Source organism: Apis dorsata, unplaced genomic scaffold, assembly GCF_000469605.1.
Source record: "Apis dorsata unplaced genomic scaffold, Apis dorsata 1.3 scaffold_293, whole genome shotgun sequence".
Lineage (NCBI taxonomy): Eukaryota > Metazoa > Arthropoda > Insecta > Hymenoptera > Apidae > Apis > Apis dorsata.
Genome location: NW_006263568.1, coordinates 477,389 through 502,063, shown reverse-complemented (window position 1 = coordinate 502,063; position 24,675 = coordinate 477,389). Strand labels below are relative to the sequence as shown.

Here is a 24,675-nt window from a genome sequence, read left to right as displayed (position 1 = left end):
TTTTTTTTTTTTTTTTTTTTTTTTTTTGCGCGAACGAATATTTTCTTTTCTTTTCTTTTTTTTTTTCTGTTCAAACACTATAAATTCGAATTTTTGTACTGCGAATGAATTTTTATTTCGAATGTTCGAAGCGAAAAATTAGATTTTCGAAAAAAAAGTTTTTTAAATATTTGATTTGAAATTTCCTTTTTTTTTTTGGATGACAATTGTGAATTTTTGCTACTTTTTGAAACGAAAATTAAATTTTGAAGAATTCTGATGTAAAAGTTTTTTTGAAGGATGTGATATAAATTTTTGATCATTTTTGTGTCATTGTAACTTTTTCCCAATTATGTGATTCTCTCAAAACTGAGATGAAAAATATTTTGAATAATAAAAATAATTTAAATAATTAAATAATTGTATAATTAATTGTTTGAAGAAATTATTTAAAAAAATATAAAATATTTATTATTTTATAATATGATCTTTGTTATTTGAATATTTTTTTTGAAATTATAAAATCATAATATCTTTAATAATTTATTGTTATTTTAAAATCATCATTATTCTAAAACTACATCTTATATTATTTTCAAAAAAACATTTTATTACGAAATCAAGATACAATTATATCAAAATGCAAAAATAACAAATTATCCAAAAATCATGTCTAAAATATCTTTTCAAAAATTTAAAAAAAAAAAAGAAAAGAAAATATAATTCCACATAATATAAAAATTTTTCCTGGAAAAGATTCGTTCGCATCGATCATGCAGAGGATATAACGAAGAAAATAATGGTGGCACACGATAACGAGCGATAACACACGAAAAAAAAATTTTAAAATAGGTGATAAATGACTGGCGATAAATAATTAGCCTTTAAACAAATAAGCGGCTCGTGCGTGAAAAAATATTAACATGCTAATTAGGAAAATACGTGGCGCATATACGCACAAATTTTGCCATGAAATAGGAGAACTTGACATTTCAATCCGTCCTCGTGTCGTTGAATTTCGAAAACTTACTGTAAATAATATATGACATTCTCCAGGAAACATGCTGTGTCATGCATTCAATGTAAGATACCACGGCTCACCAAAAATTGAATTTAAAGATATGATAATTGCACTTTTGTTTCATGTCGTGATAAATTTTAATGATTATTATAATTATATTCAGAATTTTAAAGCGTGTAAAGCGTATCTGAAACTTTCGAAATAAAAATTTTTGTTTCAGTTTAAAAAATCTTTATTACGAAAGTTTTTAATGTTCTAAAAATTTCAGTATTCAATTTCAATTTTCTAATTTTTAAATTTAATTAATTAATTTTTATATAATAATTAAATTTCAATATTCTAATTAAAATTTCAATTTTAATATTTTAAAAAATTTATTTTCAAAAATTTCTATTTCAAAAGTTTTAATTGTAAAGTTTCAATTTTGAGAACAAGAATTGTAGCTTACTTCATCAGAGATCAAAAGATGCCTTAATAATAGTGTGCCTTTAATATGACCCATTCAATCTACTTGCTCGTGTTTCCATTGAATGTTCACCAATCAGGTGTTCTTTATTGGTCATCTGATCAATTGATGAATGATGCCATGCTGTGAAATCTCTAATTAGAAACACAGACAACTTGTTTCAGAATTGAGAACGTTCAATGTGGTCAGATTACACTGTCTTCATAAAACAAAGTGATCAAGAGTGCAAAACAAACGCGAAGAATAAATTTCAGAAAGTGTGCAAAGATTTACGGATTGTATTTAGAAATCCAAAGATAAAAAGGAAATTAAAATGAAGACAAATTAACTTCTTCATTTTGAAAAACATACCATTGGGACCTTTTATTTTTTTTTAATTTATTTTTATGAAATTTAATAATATATCATAAAGATTCTTTATATATTGTACATTTTTTAATATTATTTAATATTATATATATGCTTTCTTTTTTTCTTTTTTTTCTTTTTTTATTTTATTCTTCTTTCTTTTAATAAAATCCTGAATGAGATATATTTCTCTTTTGCGCATATATAATACATAATATTAATGCTTAATATTTATAATTAATTATGTAAAGTTAGTGTAACAAAAATATAATAATAAATATAATAATAATTATAACGTGTGATCAATCACTATTCTATATATAGTAATATTATTCAATTCAACAATATATATACATATATTCTATATGTGAAAAGAATAGTTTCAGCAAATTAACACCAGGAAGTGCTGTAATCAGACTGAGAATTAGATTGAATTTTCTTTCTTTTGTTTCTTCTCACTGTCGAGGTATATTTGAATTTTTCATATTATAAATTGCAATTGGTTATAGGACAATATATTATATATAAGGTTCACGTATTATTGATTCATTTTTCTATTATTATAATAATATAACAGTGTATGTTTTAATGTAATTTTATATATTTTTACAGGTTAGGTTATGTATTTCTTTTTGTTTTTCTTTTTGCTACAAATGCAAGGATTCTAATTTATTGACATTTTCTGAATGTTTGGATTATTCTGATTAAGCTTTCAACGTAGTAATATAATAATATATATAATAATAATAAATTCTTTCTTTGTTTTGTTATCATTTTGTTTAATGAAATGAAACTTGATACATATCTGATGATCATTTGCAATTGTGATACACGAAATCAAGAACGATATATGTACAACATTGTCAATATTTGATTTACTATATTAATATTATAATAATATTTACTCGCTACGATTGGATCAATTTAATGCTCGAGAATCTTTCCGCAAAGCTCTTCAAGCACATAGTTAAAGTTTCCCCTAAAGCTTCAAGGCTTTTTTCCTCTTCTTTCACTCTGCCCAATCGATATCCTTTCAAATTAGTCTCGAAATGAGATGACATTTATTTTTCAAGTAATCGTCATTACGTATCTTCTTTTTGACACGTTGACAAGTATTTGTCTTTCTTCTATTATATATATCTTTTTTTTTTATTTGTTAATTTTTTGTGATTAAATATAATTCTATGTAATTTTGTTTTGAAAAAAATAAAATTTTTGTTTTTATATTTTTATTTGATTTTATATTTTCTACGTGATTTAATAGATAAATTTAATATCTTAAAGTTAGAAAGATATAAAAAGGTTGAAAAATTCTAAAATATATTTAAAATAAGTTAAACAAACTAAATGCATAGGAATAAAGTCAATGGATAAAAGTTCAAGTTTAAATTTGTTCTTTTATGTAAAAAAATTAATCTAAAACTTTTATAATAATATAATTATAATTATAAAGTATAATAATTATAATTATAAAAAAAGTACAAAATATGAAAATTGTGTTTTATTTTATAAAAATTTTTGATGATAAAAATTAACTCTGCTATAATGATGTCACAAATTTGCAATGAAATTAGAAGATATTATATTGTATTCTATCGATAATTTTGAATATTTTTACTTTTGACTTTGATTGATAAATCTAATGAAAAAATTTTAAATGAATTTTAATTTTAAAAAACATTTTTCAATTAAACTGCAAGGTAAGAGGTTAATGTTCAGAAACCAATTCGTCCATAAAACTATTCAAACCTCGATCGATAAATTTTCTCCAATGTAAAGTACCTACTTGACTTTATGCATCTCTTTATAAATATCTCTCTAAAAAACAGCGATTCAGCTTTTAAGTAATGAGTCGCGTGATAAAGAAAGATTTCGCTAACAATGATAAGAGTAAAAACGAGATCCATTCGAAAGAAAGATCCCTACAAGTATCCCTTACGCAGCTTTTATCCTTTATTTTCTTCGATATCTCGTGCGCCTTTATATTACACCGCGTGCACCGCCATAAATTGAGCATCCCCCCTACATCTCTAGAAACTCTCCTTCATTTCTGTCCATCGTCTCGATAATAAAAGTTGAGCAGGATAGATCGATTGCTGGATATATCGTAAAATTACTGCAACCATATATCGTTTATATTATATAAGATCAAAAATTTGAAATCATTGTTCTATATTATGCTGTGTAGAATTTTCTGTTAATTTTTTATTAAAATTGATATAATTATTTGCATTTCTCGATAGATTTCTCGTGAAAGGATTTTTTGAGGTTAGAAAATTCTAACTTTCGATCAAGTGAATTTTTAATATAATAGTAATTTTATTAGTAATAATTTGCATAAATAAATTTTTCGTGAAAGGATTCTTTTAAATTAGAAAATTTTAATCTAATTTTTGGTCAAGTTTGTGAACTCTTCAAACAATTTAGTGAAAAATTGTTCTATTGTTCTATTATTTTGTAGAAACTATGTGTAAATCTTGCAAAATTTTGCAAATAATATTCTATTATTAAATATTAGTGATGCAAATATTAATAGTAAGTATCATAAGAGATATTAATAATTTCATAGATTCTTTATAAAAGAATTTTTTGAAATTAGGAAATTTTAACCTTACTTTTGATTAAATACCTGAATTTTTGATACAGATATCAGTAATTTCATTTGTATCGATGGATGGATTTCTCGTAAAAGAATTCAATGAGATTCAAAGAAATTTTAACCTAATTTTGAATTAAGTTCGTGAATTCTTGGAATAAGTTAATGATTCCAAATTTTTCTAGTATCTCATAGAAAGCATATAAAATCTCTCAACCAAATATTTTATTTAGATATCCATATTAATGAATAAAATTTTACAAAAGGAAATTTTCTGTTGTTATATTTACTTTAAATTTTTAATCTTCAGGCGAATTCTCATTCTTTGAAGTAGAAGACTTGCTTCTTTTAAATTTTGCAAGAGCAAATAAAACGAAATCTCGACAACATAAGGTAGACGATGAAAATAAAAATTTTAACAAGATTAAAACTCGACTTTCATTTTTAAAATATTACTTCCAGATTGGACTTGATAATCACAGAAATTTAAAAATCTTGAAAAATAAAAAAAAAAAAGAATCGTTACATCTGCATTTGCAAGGTGATATTTAAGATATATTCAAGAGAAAAAATATTTTGATCTCATTGTTCCACAAAAAAAGAATGATTTTTTTGCCTGGAGAACAAGACTAAACGGTGCCCATTCTCATTCTTTTGTTTTAAATCTACTGCATGTCTAAGTTCTTTTATTTTTACATCCTTCACTTGTTTGCTTCTTAAATAATGCATATTTTTGTTAAAGTTCATGCATTGTTTGGTGTGCTATCTATAATACACTTGAATAATTCAAGAAATAATTTAAATTAGAACAGTAAACAAGATAATATTTCAGTTTATAATTCATATAATTCTATTATTAATTTTAATATATAATTTAATTCAATATTTATAATTCATTCAATATTAATATATTTCTTATTATGAAGTTTTTTTTTGTTTTGTTTTAGAAACATCTTGAATCGTGCTAATAGGATTTGAATAATAAGTAAAAATTAAATTATTTGAATTTAAAGTTATTTAAATTCGAGTAAAAAGAAACAATTTATGATCATAAAAATAAGTTATTTTATTAAATTGTCTGAATCAGTGAGTGAATAAAAATAAAAGTTGCAATATTTCGATTTTCTCTTGCGATTACTTAATCCTTTTAAAATGTACAATAATCTTGTATAGAATAATATGAATAATCTCATTTACAAGAATTATAGAGTTGTTATAATTTATTTAATAATACTGAAAAAGAAAACTACAGAATAGAAAGGAAATTACGTATTCCATTTTGAAAATTAGCCTTAATCTCTTATATTGTATTCCATACTATTGTAATATTCGTTTTGAAAAGATTAATCTTTCTCAAGTAATATTGCAATTTATATTAAAACATTTAAAACATGATTAAAATTTAGTAATATTTTCTCTTCAAATTTTGTAAAATACAAAAATAATGACAGAGATGTCATATTTAACTCCACAGAAAAAAAATTATATTTATATATGTTTATTCAGTTTTATACTAATTCGTTCTTATATTTTTTAAAATTACTTTATTGTTATTATGAAAATGTAATTTTGATAAATCTCAAATTTATTTGAAATATGAAGAAATATCTTGAATGAGTAAAATAAATAGATTTAGTCAAGTAAAATAATTGACAAAAAGGTTTCACATTGCTTGACTTGTTCTACTAATTATCTTGCATTAATTATCTGCTAAACATCTTACTATAATTTATAAATGATTCGATTAATCCGCACGAGAAGCTTTAAGACAATACTTAAACATAAAAATGTTTTCTTTAAACATGATGAAAAACAAATTGTCAATTTTCTGCCATTTATTGCAATCTATTATTAATTTAAGTTTTAAATTTTTTTAAATTTTCTTTCCTTTCTAAAAAATAGAAAGATGCATTCAAGATGAAAAAAGAGAAAGATTGATTATCGAAAATTTCTTTAATTTCAAATGTAAATACGTAACTGGCATCTAACCAAGTCAAAGAAACAAAGGATAAACAAGAGCCACCAATATTTATAAACTTCCATACTTAAATACTGCTTTTTGATCAGTGAAACAGTATCTCAAACAGCTGCTGCGCTTGTATTTGTTTATAATACATTCGTCGACATTACAATTCATGATCCAAACAGATATCTCGAGAAATATATTCGTTGGCTCGTTTGTATTCCAAGAAAATGATAATTTGCGTAAAATAAAACGTGTTCTCTTTGGTGTAGAGTAAATTTCATCGAGTAAATTTGCGGGTAACCGAAATAACCGTGGAAGAAAATTTGAACACTCGTCTTATTGAAATTTCAACAAGATTTTTTAAATTTTTGAAAAAATTCCTGAAATGAAGAAATTTATGAAGAAATTTACAAAAATAAAACGTGTCTAACTACTATTAATCAATTATTAATTATGAATTTAATTTCAATTAAATTAACTATTTAAATTAATTCTATGATATAATATAATTTTTATAGTGCTATGGACGATATATCTCACGAATTTGAAATAGTTCATCAAACTAAAGAAACGAATATCATTTGAAAGTAAAATTTTCGAAAATTTTATTCTATAATGGATATTTACTCTATATCAAAAAATGTAATCTAATGAACAAATTCATAACCTATCTCGACCATGACATCGTACGAACTATATTATGTCACGAAATATATTTTGCTGCGAAATATTTCGTCCATGGCATCGTATAAACTATATTACATCATAAAATATTTATAATGTTATAGCACAAAGAAAATATTTCATCTATAATGTGGCACGAACGGAATATTTCGTCTATGGTGTGACACGAACGGAATATTTCGTCTATGATGTCACATGAACGGAATATTTCATTTTTGATACGAAAAATATTGCATCACAGAATATCTGGTATACAGAGTCACACGAAGGATATTGCACTGCGAAATATTTCGTCCATAAAGTCGCACGAAGAATATTGCATTATATTTTGTCGATAGAGCTGTATGAAGGATATTGTATTGCGGAATATATCGTTCATAGAGTCGTACGAAGAATATTGCACTACGGAATATTTCATAGAATCGCACGAAGAATATTACATCGCGAAATATTTCGTCCATAGAATCGCATGAAAAATATTGCATTATGGAATATTTCGTTGATAGTACGAAGAATATTGTATTGCGAAATATTTTATTTATAGAGCACAACAGAATTATATTACATAGCGGAATATTTCGCCTTTTATAGCGTTGCACGAACGAAATATCTCGTCTATGGTATTGCACGAACAAAATATCTCGTTTGCGATGTTGCACGAAAAATATCATCGCAAATATATCGCAGCATCGTATAAACTATTATATTCCGGAATATTTCGCCCATAGAGTCGCACGAATATTATATCATAGAATATTTCTTGTTCGTAAAATGACGAAAATCAAAACTTCCAACTAGCTATAACTCTTCCTAAGACTTCTACGATTATCAAAACCTCAAGAATCGAATCTTGGCAATCGATATTTCATCTCCTCTAAGGATCAAATACAAAATCTCCGGATAATCTTACTTAAAACCCTATTACGTTCAAAGAAGCGTTACACAGACATTTTACAAAGATTTCACCGCACCATGTGATCCATAGAAACTACATCTATGATCCATAAATACACATTACATGTATGTCAAAGCTTCTTTCACAGTTTCTCGCGACAAAAGTAGATTTCTAATGAGAGCATGTGAAGTTGAGCAACATGATCGACGTGATGGCGCCACATGGCAAACACACACACATTTCATGAGTCAAGATGGCTAATGACAATTAGCAACTCACTCTCGCATTATGTAACTCTTAATTAAATCATCTTAGACGAGATGGATGTCTCGAAGACTCGACTTGAGTATATTGTAGTAATATCCTTGAGCTATATTTTATTCAATTCGAGCCAATTCGAAATGCAATAAGTTGGACACGATACTTGAATATCACTCGAGACGACTTCTGGTGGAAAGTAAGTTTGACAATATTTCGAATGGTTCGGAGACTTCGAGCATCGTATAAATCTGCACTCGAAATACTGAGTGGCCGATATTAGGTTTGCAATTGTAGAAGAAAAGATTGACTCTTATATCGAAGAGTATAGTTTTGTGAATTATTGAGGTTAATTGAATAATTTGAGATTTTTTTGTATTACATTTTATATTATTAATTGTAGAATTAAGGTTCTTAAATATCCTAGAAATCATTAATTGTTACTAGTTATTAGCTAATATTTTTAGTAGGAAATGTTTTCAAATATCAAGTATCTAATACAAAGTAATATTATATATTTTTATTAATATATGAATTAAATTAAATTTTCTAATTAAATCTTGTACCTTCTGTTATTATACAAATTATAACTCAATTATTGGATTAATGGCATTTAATTTCAAAAGAAATTTTATGTTTGAATCTTTATGGTTGGTTGCAAGTGTCTTAGAGGTTGTTAATTGTTATTATAATCATCAAATTATTATGTAAATAATCGATATTAGTCCAATTATCTTAGAAATATTAATTATTAATTATTATTATTATAACTAATAATAAATTATCAAATATCTAATATTAGCATTAATATTAAATTAATACATTTTTATTTGTGATATAAAGAAAATATATATTTTATATTTTTTTATCTTATATAAATGTTCAAATTACTTTTAATAAATTCTTTTAATTGATATACATATAATAATATATTGCAATTTTTTTTTGAGCATTTTACATAAAATTAAATTCGAATTTTGAAATGAATATTTCAAATTTTATTATATTCAAGTAACATTAAATATATAATTCTATATCAATATTCAAATTATTTATTTAGATCCTCAAAAGAAAATTTTAAATTTATTTTATTAAAAAATTTTCTGGCAATTTCAATTTCAATAAAAATTAAAAAAAATTGATAAAAAAAGATAAAAAAAAAGATGTAATAGGATATTGAAACCATTACTTCTCTTCTCATATGAGAACCTGCTAACAAGCTGCAACCGATATTCCCCAAAGAGTTCTGTAACAAAATAAGTTGCAAAAAAAAATTGATACACTTTGCGCTTTGAAAAGTAATGGTCTCTTCAGAACACACTTCTCTTGTAAATCCATTGCGGGTTATTCCATATAGAATAAACGATCCCCAAAGAATTCTAGAGAAGATAAAATGCAATAGCCAAGAGGGTCTTTTATACATTTTCTCATCTCTATATCATTTTATTACTATTGAAGTTCAGTTTCTAATCAAGTTTGTTCTCGTTAAATCTAGTGATAACTCTTACTGGAACATTTCTGTATTGTTACGAAAAATATACGATACTCATTATAATATCGATAATCTTCTGGAAAGAAAGATCGAAAAAAATAATGAGAATATAAGTAATAAAGATAAACATAAATTAAAGTATTTATTTTATAAAGAATAAATTAGAGAAATAATTTTTATAAAAAAAAAATTCTTCATTTATATCATTTATTGAATTTATTGAATAATTTAATATTCTTAAAGCATAATAATGTTTTCCTGCATTGTCAATTATTTTATAAAGTTCAATTCAATATGGGAATACGTGGCAATTTAAGCTACTCGATTCTTGTTTTGTATTTAATATTAATAAGCTGTTTTATTCAATAAATATTTTACTGAATTACTATATGACATATAAAAAATATTAAATAAAAATATAATAATAATTGAAAAATTTTCTACATTACTTTTATATTTTTAAAATTGCCTAATAAATTAATACTTAAATTTAAAATTGAAATACACATTGTTCATATATGTAATAATAACATTATTAAAAATTTCTTCTTAACATAGAAAAAATTTTTTGTATAAATTCAAGAGAATCAAAGTTAACTTTGTCTTAGGTTATGTTGCTGTTCATGTTTAATAAGTGTTTTACCGTCCTTTTTCCCGATGTACAGAACTCTCTCAGAAGTTGACTCGTTGGTGCATAAATATTAGGTTGGCGCATAGAACGTCATTTTATAGAATGAAACTTAAACAACTTTTCTTTGAAATATTACACATTTAAGTCGAATAATTTCAACATGTTTTAAATATTATTAAATTTCATGTAATTAACTCATTAGTTCAAATTTTAATAGGATTAACAAATTTTTTAATTAAAGTTTTTTTGAACATGGAAAAATATCTATGAATATAAAATCACAGAATATTTTTATGTATTTTTCTCTTTTTTTAATGCAATTAATTACAATTAAATTTATTAACAATGTCAATGAAATTAAATTAAATAATTATGCTACCAAAATGGAGAAAAGAGATAATTATGAATTTCGATTAATAGAAATAAAATATAGTATAAAATATAGTTACGTTCACGCGTTAACGATTTAAATTAAACACTCTTTTATATTCAAATAACATAGTAAATTGTATCTTTATCGAATGAAGATTAAATTTCAATTGAGAATAAATAATTTATTGATTATATTCTTTTCGCAGAGTCGTGGAATATTTTGTCTTTCTGCAAGATTTCATCGTTAAATAAGCCACATAAATTGATGCAAAAGTAAAATAAATTGCAAATCGTATATATTCGAAAATGAAACGTTTAATTTCGAACCAAGTGAATTAAGAAAGATTTAATTAATTAATGAATTGTTGTGAACAGTCATAAATATTATAAATAAATTTCTTCTTGTTTCGATATATATTTTTCCATACTTGAATAGATTTATATTCTCCATAAATTTTTTTCTGTATAAATTTTTACACTCCAATTAACATCATATTATAATCAATAGTATATAATAGCTCTTAATAATTTATTAAAAATTCCTATAAATCATAAAATAGAATATCCACAATTTATTTTTATCATGTATTTTTTTACCAATTTTGATAAATTTGTGTTCTTTATAAATGGACAAATATCTACACTTCAATTATCATAAAAATAACAATATAATTTTTAATGATTCATCAAAATTTCTAGAAATAATAAGCTTTAAAATAAATGTCCATAAGAATATATATCTATCGCTTCAATACATATATTTTGTATACTTTTTCGTAAATTTTTATTTCTCATATATAGATAATATACTTTAATTATCATAAATCAGCAATATAATTCTCAATGATTCATTAAAACTATTATAAATAGTAAATCATAAAATAAAGTATTCATCATAATGTGTATTATCATATATTTCTCCCGTTATTGATACACACATTCACAATCCAATTATCACACAACAAACAACATATAATTTTTAATAATTCATCAAAAATTCTTATTCAAGAAATAAAGCATCCACATTATAATATTAATCCACATAATCTATACTTATTATGTACTTTTTCACATTTTCATAAATTTATATTTTTTATAAATGTATAAACATTCACACTTCCTTACACAATTTTTAACAATTCATCTTTAAGAAAAATTTTTACTAAATAATAATCCATAAAATAAAACTTTCACAGTGATTTATATTTATCATTTCGATCATTCTATTATCTTAACCTAAAAATATCAAAATCATAAATTTTATCGATACAAAAGTTCATTCATAACGAAATGACAACTGACTAAGATTATGACAATCCATATATCAATATATATTTTTCAAATAACCTCGTCAATTTTTACATGCGTCAAAATTATATACGACTTGAGTTGAATTCGTATCTCGTATGTCCAATTGAGAAAAGAAACAAAAAGTTAGTAGAAGTTACGCGACTAGAATACGAGAAAGTAAACACACATGAAAGAAAGTTAATTTCTTCGTACAACTTTATATGAGCCACTAGACTGCGCCACTATTTCGTTACTAGCTGACGACTATTGGAGGAAACGGAACATAGATTTTAAATTAAATTTTGAGATAAATAGCAATTGTCAGATGAAAAAAAAAAAACGATTCTAATAGATATGGATTAAGAAATTATTGTTCTCAAAGTTACAAATAATTTTTTTTTTAATATTGATAAGGATTTCTATGAGATGTAGAATAAAATAAAAATATGAATCTAAAAAATTGACATTTAGAATTAGAATAGACATTAGAATAAAGAATATTGTATAGATTGTATAGATATTGTAATATATTAAAAAATATTGTAGAGATTTAAGAGATATAAAATATAATGAAAATACAAATCTAAAAAATAGAATTTGTAAGTTTATAATAATATTACCAGAAGCCTGTGATTAAAACAAAAAAAATGATTTAAAAACAATTGCGAATAATTTGATGATGTTTAAAATAAGACTATAATTTATATTTTAGAATAATCTTAGTTTATTTCTTACTTTTCAGAGAAAAATAAAAAAATAGAAATTTTCTAAATTTTTTTTTAAACATTTACAAATTTTTTAATTTGCAAATAAACCAAATTTTTTAAAATATATATTTATTATTGTTTCATAAATTTGCAAGCAATTTAATTACTTTAATTATTATATTCAAATATAATTTATAATTGATTTGAATGCAAATTCTTTCTAAATATTACGTTCTCGTGGATGAATAAATAAATAGAAGATATTTTAGCCTAAATATCTACTTGATTTGATGATTGATGGACGTACACATGAATAATACTGTCATCCATCAAAGTGACAATATCCTTTTGATTATCCTCTCACGTTTTCACTTCCGGTCAAGCTTTATTTTCAATATCATCACGTATGCTTCACTGTTAGATTAAATCGACCATGTGCTATTAATGAAATTTATACATGCAAAATTTGATGGATATATTTAACGACATTAACATGACTTTAGTTTATTATTTTTTAATTTTATTTAAAAAAAATTAAAATTGAATTCAAAGAAAAATATTTTTTTACCACATTTACTTTTTATACATTTAAAACATTTTTATGATAAAAAGACAATAATAATTGTGTAAAAGTTATGAACGTTTTTTTTATTATTTTATTCTACTATTCATAAATAAATACTTCACACATTCAAAAAAAAAAAAAAAATGTATGAAATTAAGGGAAAAAGAACACATATTTTTTCACTAGTCAACATTTCTATTATTTATGAATATGATTACTATTTATGAATGAATACTTTTTCACACATTTAAAAAAAATTTTATAATTTCAAAAAAAAAAGATATTCACATTATTCACAAATGATTCAGAAATAAATACTTTTTTACATGTTCAAAAAAGTTTCACAATATTAAAAAAAAAATTTCTTCATATGAAAATTATTCTCTTATATATATTCATTCTTTTTCTATTATTTCAAATCTTTATTATTCACAAACAAATATTTTTCCACATAGTTTCACAATTATATTTTAAAATTATATTCACATTACACATCCAAAGTAAAAATTCACGAGCTAATATAATGACTTTTATATAACTATTCTTATTCATTTTTTTAAAAAAATTTTCTAAAATCTTTTACACGGTATATTTCGTAAAACAAAATTGCATATTGTGAAATTTATTCAAAGCTTCCTAATTATGAAACATCCGCAATACATATATATAAGCAAAAGCTAAGAGCGAAACACGTTTCGGTTGGTAAAATCAGCATGTGTTGCCATGCATTATCTCTGAGTGCATAGTAATAATGCACCTCCCACGCAATATTATATTGACTCGTCTTCGAGGGAACATGCAATTGTTTATTGTAAAATATTGACTCGATTCGAGATTCCTTGCACGTAACCTCTATGCGTGAATTCAAAGCTAGATAGTATGAATACATTGAATGATATGCTGAAGACAAAGATGGCAAATTATCTATTGAGAATCATGTGTATATTCTATAAATGAATGAATCTTTTTAAGGAAATTTTTAAGGAAAAGAAAGAAATTTGTATCCGTGTGAAAAAGATATTGAATAAATATTTCTTTCAGAAATTTGAATTTTCTGAAAGAAAACTAATCGATCTAATCTAAATCCTAAACCAAATTTTCAAACTCAATTTACCTATCTTTTTTAACTTTCCAATAAAAGAATTAGAGTTCCTCGTATAGAAATCCCAAAACTTCTTAACCTCAAAATAATTTAAAAGAATGATTTTTAAATTTGAAAGAAGATTTTTTAGATCTCCATCACAATTCTTGAAAATCAAACTTTTCGAATATTATAACTTTTCAAAAAAGAAAATTATCGATTCAAATTCAATCTACTTATCTTTTCCAATTTTCCATTACAACTTTTTTAATTGTTCGAATCACTAGAAATTCTAAACTTCTTAACCTCAAGATATCATAGAATCTCGTTCCTATTCTTAACTATAAACATCGTCAAAATTCCACGTTTCATTTGCACCATTATTTTAACGATAGGAATCGCGAATAGATACAAGAATTACATTAGTTACATTTATGACAATACATATTTACGAGAATCCATTTGCGTTCTATTTTCATATAGGCGCAACGAACGTAAGAAGAATGGAATCAGCGCCATCATAGGGAACATCCGAAAATTTACGAGCGTGGATATTCTCTACATTTCGGATAAAGTCGGGAAACGAAACAAAGACAAGCGGAAACACGATGAGATACGAGGCAACAAACTCGGTTGTGTGTTTTCCATGCCGCAATGCAGACACCCGGTTGTTAAGTTGACTGTTTACTTCGTGGTTCCTGCACGTTAATATACACGCAATATTAACGTTCTCGCGTGCACGAATATTCGCATGATGATTATCAGCGGTCGTTTTTAGGAAATTCTCCTTTGAAATTTATAGAGGAACATTGAACCTTGTTTTACGTTTGTTTTACGTGATGGAGGAAATATTAGATATTTTTAGAGGATATGGAAATTTAATCTATACATGCATGATATAAATTATGGAAAAAGAAATTTATGCGTAGAAATTCATCTGAAATAGAAATTGTTGTGTTGAATTATATGTAGAATTATTATCCAATTATGAATATTTTTCAAATATATGAAAATTTAATTTTGCATATGCAAATATAGTTTAAAATATGAAAGAAATAGGATTAGGATATTTTTGCAAATTTATATCTTTAAAAATATAATAAAAATTGATTTTAAATAGAACTCTATGAAGTATATGTCAGCTATAAATATATACTTTTTAAGTATTAGAAATTTAATATTTCATATGCATATAGTTTAAAATATAAATATAAATAGAGAAAAGTAGAATGAAGATGTTTATGCAAATTTCTATTATATTTTTAGAAATCTAAAAAAAATTGAATCAAAACAAGATAGCTTCTCCAATTATAGTATATATGCATTATATAAATTTAAAATGTGAAGAGAGTAGGATGAGGATGTTTATGCAAATTTATATTTTTAGAAATATGAAGAAATTGAATTAAAATAGACATCTGCCTTGCACGTAGTTGCCACTTCTTGGATTTTGTGAATATTATGTCTACCCAATATGAAATAACAAATATTTCAAGATAAGATTTGATTTCTAAATGAATAACAAACATTTAATTCCATTGATTTTGAGATGAATCTTCTAATTTCACAACACTCTCATTTACTTTAATTAGCTCACCAATTCTACTTGTACAAAATTACTCTACATTCAGAATATAAATTCCTCTCTAAATTACAAATTATATGCTTTTATAAGAATATATTAAATATAAAATATCCATCACGATATTGAAAATGAAGACAAAAATATCATACATCTAAAAAATAAAAACTAAAACTAAAAAAAGTAATCAAAAATTAAATCTACTTTTAATTTTAAAATTAAAAAAAGAATCGTACACTGACATCTTAAAATTAAAAAATTAATGGATATGTTTTCCTTAAGCAATTGAACAAGTCCTATTTCTAATACATCACAAAGAAAAACTTCGAAAATTTAATTAACAATAAAATAAAATTTGACATATTTCATTCTGCTAGAAAATACGAGAATAATCTTAAAATTGAAAAATTGAAAAAAATGATTAAATTGTCTTCCTTAACCTGACCTAATTTCGAAAGAAATCTTCAAATTTAATTCTAATTTTAACGTACCAAGTAGAGAAACTAGTGGAAAATTTAATTAATACTAATTTATTATTAGAGATAGATTCAGAGATATTATAATCTTACTCAAGAGAATTATACAAAAAGACGATCATAATAGTTTCTGAATTAATAGCCTGGATTCATTGATTAATTAACGTCGATCATTGTATCATCATTCTATTCACTTGATCATTGAAAGGTGATGTTACAAATCATGTAGACAGTATAATAACGCTCAACTATTAGGCAGGCTCGTTCAAACAAAAATGATTAATCAAACTTTGATCATAAAGTGCATAACTTTTGCTGTATAACTACAAGTAACATCTACTGTAATTGTACGATATAATATTTATATTATATGTTATATGATGAATATATTACACGATGAATGAATACTTCATTGAATGAAAATTTCAAATGATGCTGGAAAATTAACGAGGATCGTTCTTGTTATCAAGTAGCAATCTTTCTTATAATTTTCAAGCAATTTTGCATTTATTGAGGTTAATCAAGATTTGTAATGTATAGAGTAACTGAAATCGATAAATATTTATTAGTACATGCCATAATATCAAGCTATCAAAAATATATTGTATATCAAATATACAATAATATCAAAAATATTAAAATTTAAAAAAATTATTCGAAATATTCGAATGTGCATAAAAATCAAAAAGAATTGAATCTCAATCTCAAGATATTATGATTATTATATTGAATTATTAAACATATTTAACAAATATTCGAATATATTTAAAGAATAAATCGAAAAGAATCGAATCTTAAAGGCATATTACATTTATTGGTATCAAATGTAAGAAACAAGAATGAAAATATTACCTTCGAAATACAATAGATAAATAAGTATGTTGTTAATGTATCAATCCATTATAAAAATTCGAAACGATTTAATAAATATCATTTATTTGCCATTTCAAAATTTCTTGTCATTAATAATATTGCAAATATTGTTTTTATCATTCCTTTAATGTTTAATAAAATAAAATAAAAAATATATAAAAAATAATATCAGATATTTATATAAGTATTACATCATATTTAAATTTTATCAAAATTGATACTTGGGTTCCTTTATAGAGAATCGATGGTTATCGATCGAGGTTAGGATAATATAATATATCTTATAAATATTATATTTATATCTTATATTTATATATTACTTTTTTCTTTATAACTTTTATCGAGATATACCATCTTTTCAGACTGTGTATAATTTGTATAATCTGCATTTGTTAACGAGATAAAGTTCGTTCCATTTAACTCGCTTCAGAATCTGAAACTCGGATTTAAAAGGTCTTTAATAAAATTGGAAACACTCGAGAAACAACTTAAATATTCCTAGCTCGAAGAACGAGGAAACTTACGTCTGATAATGTCGCAGAAAGTTAGTTCCTTCCGTGTTGACGCAATTAGCAGAAAGCCAAGAGTTGGATTACGATGGAAGATGGATTTCTGTTGCAGCGAGTTAAGGTTAGAAATCGGAAACGAACGTTTTCTCCTTTCGCTGAATAACAATGCGATTGCATTTTAAAGGAAAATATGTTTATCAAAGAGAAATAGCGTGATAATGAATAGAGAAAGAACATCTGTCTTCAATTAATTTCAAATTAAGAGATTTTGTAAGAGAATTATTTAGAAATCTTTGAATTGTTTCTTTGATAAAATTCATTCATTAATTTGCAAAAAAATTATTTTTTTAAATTTTCAAAAATATTTATATACAGATTAGCTTTGGATTTTTATACAAATATAATTTTTAATATTAATTTTATTTGTATAATATAATTCTGAAAATTTAGAAGAAAATATCTAATGTGGCATCTTGTAATTATTATACAAATGGTCTTTTATAGTAGATAGTTCATTCATATATAATAGAAAAAAATTTTTTTAATAAATAAATAAATTAAAAAGGAAGCCTTACACGAGAAAATATTAATTTTTTGCACATAGAATCGTTATCCATTTATATGATTTGAAAAATTATAAAAAACAGATTAACAAATAAAATGAGTGAAAGAATAAAAAATTTTAAAATATTTAAATGATAATATTTAAATGCGCAATATTGCACATGTGGCAACAATATAATATTATTACTCTATATAATATCTATATGGTATAAATCTATGTTTATATGGTATAAATGTGAGCTAATACGAGGACAGAAAATATAAAATCTAGTAAACGAAACGAAGCGAATACGAGTATTAAATAATAACAATATGCTTAAAATTATTTATGATTAAATATTTTTAATGATTCAGAAAGTTATTAAATATTCAATTCAATAATCGATTCGATGATATCTAGATTTCTATGATCCGGTTGATCATAAAAAAAACTTTGTGTTCTTGTTAAAGTGTAAACTTTGTCGATATTGAAAGAATATTAATAACGATAAAATTAAACGATTCGAATTAACCTTGGAGAACCGTGGTTCATTTGCAATAAATGATAAATTTTATCACTGCAAAAAAAGAAAAAAAAGAAAAAAGAAAATATCGATATTCAATGTGACAAACGTACAATATAACATGCAGAAGCAGGTATACCAACCCTTTCGCGTATAAATTTTTACGTATCTCCGTATTTATTATATTAAAACGATAAAAGTTTCAAAAATTTTAATGCGAATCGTAATTATTATCTTAACGATAAAAATTATGTAAAGTTTAATGATATGAATCACCTCAAAGAGAGCAATTTATTTCAAAGAAAAAGTTTTAAGATTAAAATTAGAAGAAATACTACTAAAGACATCAAAGAATTAAGCGAAAGAAAATTTTTAAAGTGAATTGCGAAAAAGTCAAACGAAAGAAATTCTCGATTTCGATTAGAGATCGTGGTTTTGAACGTGTATTAATCATTTTTTGGATTCATCGTTATTTTCCATACTTTATATTCTATACAAAACCAATACAAACATTAAAAATTATAAGATAAATAATATTAAACATAGAGTATTAAAACTATAATATTATAATAAATTAATTTTTAAACAATGTGATAAAATAACAAAATTATTAAGAAAATTAATATAAATAATTCACAACTATCATGAAAAGGATTAAATACACGTGAAACAGAGACCTCTATTTTCGTGCACGCGAATAGCATTGTGCTACGATTAATTCAAGAATACACACACTTACACTCAAGACATTTCGTGCAACAAGTATTATAACACACACTTTTCGTTCTGAACGTGGCTGTGCACAATACCTGACGATCGTTTCACACTTAACACTTTGATCGTTTTGTTTTTATTTTTTATGTGTCTATCATCGATGGTACGAAGCAACGTTCAAGAGAGTCGTCTCGGTGTGTCGCGTTACAACGTTTAACATAACCTTTTCGATACCTCGATAATAAGCTCGCAGATAATGATCTTCAAAATGATCAATGATTGGGTTTGTAAAGATTTAAAAAATATCAAAATTTTTCGATTATCTTCTTATTCTTCTTATTTCTTCTTTCTTTTTTAATTCTGTTTTCTTTCTCTCTATATTAATTGACTTGTTTCTTCTTTGTAGAATGGCCCCATTGAACGGTTAAAGGTTAGGTACAGTTGGTATAGAGATTGTACAAATCGAGATAGGGTTTAATAAAAACTATGATTCCTTTCTTTTTTTTCTTTGTTTAAAACAATTGTTCCTCTTCTCATTGGTCCACACGTTATATATCTTTGTAGATTTTGCGGATTGATAAAGGGTCGAAAAAAATTCTTTACTTAAGCTATGTAAATTCTCTTTATCCGAGGTCTTCAGTTAATCTTTATATATGCTTGTATTATTCGTCTGTTCCAACTGTAACCGAAATTGTATTTTCTCTAAATTATTTACTTTTATTTAAAAGTTAAAAATTCTATTTAATATTCATTTATTTTAACATGAATAGGTGGAAGGAAGCAGACAGTTTTATTAAAAAATTCTTTTTGAAATGCTGTTCTGACAATTCGTTAATTACTTGTGGATGTTTAATACCGATGTTTTAATCATTCTGATGGTTAATTGTATAGAAGCATTAAAATTGAACGCATGCAGTGACTATGTACACGTATGTATTGTGGTACCATGAATAAGAGAACATTCTGTTGAGAATAGTAAAGCACAGGTCAAGCTGAGTACATACTACAATGCGATCGTAAAGAGATGTCGAACATGTCTCTGCTCAACAAGGCACAGCATGTTTTCGAAATACAAGTGATCGCAATTGGTCAGATTTCGTACAAATTTAATTTAAGAATCTTAGTATTTTTAAAATATTTACCTTTTATTTGGTTTTTTTGCAAGTAAATATATTTTTTTATACTTTTATAATGAAAGATTAATTTATGTTTAATCTTTTAGGTAAATTTGCACTTTTAACTTTTAAGCTTTTAATACATCCAATGCTTCACTAAAAATCAAAAAGATCTAAAATAATGGATATCGATTTTTTGATAAGTATAAAAAATAATTGTAAAATGGTAAAAATCACAACGAAATTTAAAAATATGTGCAAAACTCGTACTGAAGGTGAATGCAAAAGGAAATCTAGAAATCTTTTACATTTCTTAAAAAGAAAATTCATAATTCAAATGTGTTAAACGTAAATTTAATTTTTTTCAGGTTTTAGGCTTTCAACCTTTTATAAAAATTGGAAAAAATTTTTCTTTGAGAAGAATTAACACATTGAGAAGAAATAACAATTACAATTATTTATATTATTATTATTTAAACAATTTTCAGCGAAATAAAAATATTCAAAGAAGTGAATGGTTATTTCTAAATCTCAAATAAGAGATCAAAGGATCCAATATGTTAAAAGAGTTATTTGCCTTTCTTGGAAAATTTCGTTTGATAACTACCTCGTTTTTCATCGATCTTTACACATCCGATGAAAAATTCTGTATAAAATATCAGCGATTCGTATTTGTGAAACAAACATGTTTTTTACTTCGTGTGATATTGAAAGTATATTACGATCAAATAAAATTTTCTCATAAATATATTTCATAAAAAAAATCATTAATAATAAATTTTATATAGTAATATAATATTAGAAATTTAACATATCAATTTTGATATTATTCTAAATAGATAAATATATTTTAACAAAAAATTTTTAAAATTTCATTTACGAATCATTATTTTATTTTCGTGTAATCCTTCAAACTGTATTTAAAAAAAAAAAATACAATTTGGATGAACCAATTTGAAAACTTGAAAATTTTTTATTTTTATTTTTTGCTTCAAGCTAATGTTTTGTTCTTTTTCGGTTGAAATACCACTTGTATTTTCCATTATTGAATCATTTTTTTTTCACAAAATACGAGTTTTATTGTTTTCCATAGAGAATTGCATTTGAATTCGAATAAAAATTATACTTATTCGTTTTTTTTTCAAAAATTTATAATTATATCTTTTTATAAAGGCAAATTAAAACGAAATTCATTTTAATAAATGATTCAATTTGATCATAAATAAAAATTCATAAAAATTCAGGAAAAAAATGCATCTCTCTACAAATATACATTTTATTGCAAAAATAATCTATTTATGGATATTTGCATGATATTAATAAGAAAAAAAAAGAGTTTGTTTTATCACATGTTGGAAAAAAAGCAATTATTCGAAATTTTCGCTCGAAATAAAACAAAAGTTTCGTTTAAAGAGAAAAAAAAAAAAACATTCGAAAATTCGTTTGATCAAAAGGTCCACTTTGCTCGAATCAGATCGCATTAAATTCATCTGCCTGCAGTCAATGTTCACGATAAACCAGTGAAATTACCCTCAGACTCAGGAATCAGGAAGATCCATTTGTTTGTCCCGTGATTCCAACAGATCCCTTTATTTTCACAAATCGTTTCGTCAAATTGCTCAAATTATGAATGATGATGACATGTTTCATCACTGTGCTTGGAACATTTCTTTATGACATGTAATTAATAAGAAAAAAAAAAGGTAGAAAGTAATTTTAATTGTTGTGTGATTTACGAAGACAAATTAAAATGATTGAATAATTTTTCGATTTTGAATTTTCGTTGGCAAGATTATAATAGCATTTTATATTTGTACGAGCTAGTAATTAATTTGAAATATCTTTTTTTAATTTAAATTACTGCTTTATGTTTTCTTATCATTTTTTTTTCTTCTAAAAATTTATGATTTCAGAGATTTTTAAAATATTCATTTCAAAAATTTAAAATTTTCTTTTGACACCAAATTGATTCCAAATCTCTGAAATTTTTATATCCTTGATTCCAGAATTCTAATTTAACACTTTGGCATCCAAGTTTCAAATATCAAAATCTACTTTGCTTCCAATATTCTAACTTTATATTCTGAATGAAATTTAAAGAATCTTTATATGAGGTGAATCTTCTTGAGATGATCATCAAACGACTTTGACGATTTTCCATTTATAATTTTTAAACACAATCTCAACAATCTCATCAATCTTCACCACGACTTCTTCTCCAAACGATCTTGACTCTACATTTTGACTTTCAAATGATTTTAATTCTTCACTTTATGCCTGCAAATAACCTTGGAAACCCTTCACTTCTCTTTCACTTTCAAATAATTTAAAATTTTATTTCTTTACATTAGAACTCTAGAATCCTGAATTCAGATTTCAAATCCAGAACTTAGAATTTCATTTTGATTTCAAATTTCAAAAGTTCAAAAACCACTGCTTAAATCAAGCAAAATCCAGAAACCCGTCAGAATCCTGATTTTAAACTTTACAAGAACTTCCTACAAATTAGAAACATTCTCAAATCCAAACGCTAAATCTGAAATCATAGATCATCGATTCCGATTGCAATCTCCAGATACGAGAAAGTGCAATTTCCTTGAGCCATTAGAATTCCAAGCAGCCGTATTTATACACTTTTCGAACAGTCATTGTGCAAACTTGGAAAATTCTAGAGTCGCCACAACCAATCTTATCATTAATTTGCTTCCTCGAATTTGCACCGATAAATAAACGAGTTCGAATAAATTTTAAATCTATTTTACCATGTTATGTTCTGTGATCAATTTCAATTCCTCGACGAAAGTGGGAAAGTTGATTTTACAAGTTAAGTTTCCGTAAATTCTCGACTTCTCGTTTAAACTAAAAATTCTAACTTTCGCGATTCCTCGTCGAATATTTATCCGAAAAGTTAACGTGACGTCAATGATAAAAGGAAGAACGCCTCGATTGGAAGAATGTTTAATTTACTCGAAAATTTTCCCTCCTCTCGAAAAAGTTCCAACATCCGAACCTTCTTAGAGAAGAAAACCATTTTGCTAAGCACTTTGCCAACTTCTCTGTCTCGCCAACTTTCATTTTTTTAATCGCGATGAAGCCTGGAATCGCAACTTTGAATTGGTTTCGTCTCTTTGCACCAGTGAATTCAATCGAATTTTTTTTTTTATTATTATTTTTAAAATTTTTTAAATTGTATTCAACTGTTCGATAGATTTATGATGATTAGTTGACAATTAATATCTCGAATAATTTAAAATTTAATATAATTTATTTAATAATACATATCATTATATAATTTAATATATAATATCATATAATTTATAATATTTATAGAATATTTTATAAATGATAATTTTTTTTTATATTACAGATAACAGTAAATTTAATAATATTTTCATTTAAAATATCAATCATTTATCTGACTTTTGCATCGAGTCAAAACAATTTTGTTGTGTGTCGTGTAGTGTGTTGTTAGGTTAGACGAAGGATAAAGACGAGAAAAGCATGAGAATGTCAGGCGAATGTCACATTGTGCTTTCATTCATGAAATGTTATTCAGCTCTATTTCTATAAACATTCACTCTTTCCGCGAAGATCTATTTTTTTTTTTATCTATTTTAACGAATTATATTTTCAGATTTATTTAACGTGTTGCATTCAACATCCTTTGCTATTCACTGCAAATATATATAAATGATCTTTAACTACTTTAAAATCCATTTATTCAAAATGAAATACTCGAGGGTTATGAAAAAGAGCGAGACCGAAAGCGAGATCGAGAGATCGAGAGAGCGAGAGAGAGAAAGCGCTAATCGTGGAATAGAGGTCAGGGGGTTGAGGTAGCCGTAATTACGACATTCGATCTGTTTTGCATTTTCCACGGAGGCTGATCGTTCCCTGTAATTACCGTGCGTCGTGGTGCACCGCAAACGATGCTCTTCCTAATAATTTCCTGTCGAGCTATACTATTGTCAGATGGATAATGAAAGAG

The 24,675-nt window shown here is 24.7% G+C and overlaps 1 protein-coding gene across 8 annotated transcripts in view; it reads right to left on the bottom strand.

Annotated features, from left to right (window-relative positions):
* The window catches only part of LOC102670810 (potassium channel subfamily T member 2), a 152,960-nt gene that overhangs the window by 108,542 nt on the left and 19,743 nt on the right, over positions 1 to 24,675 (bottom strand). The window lies entirely within an intron of this gene.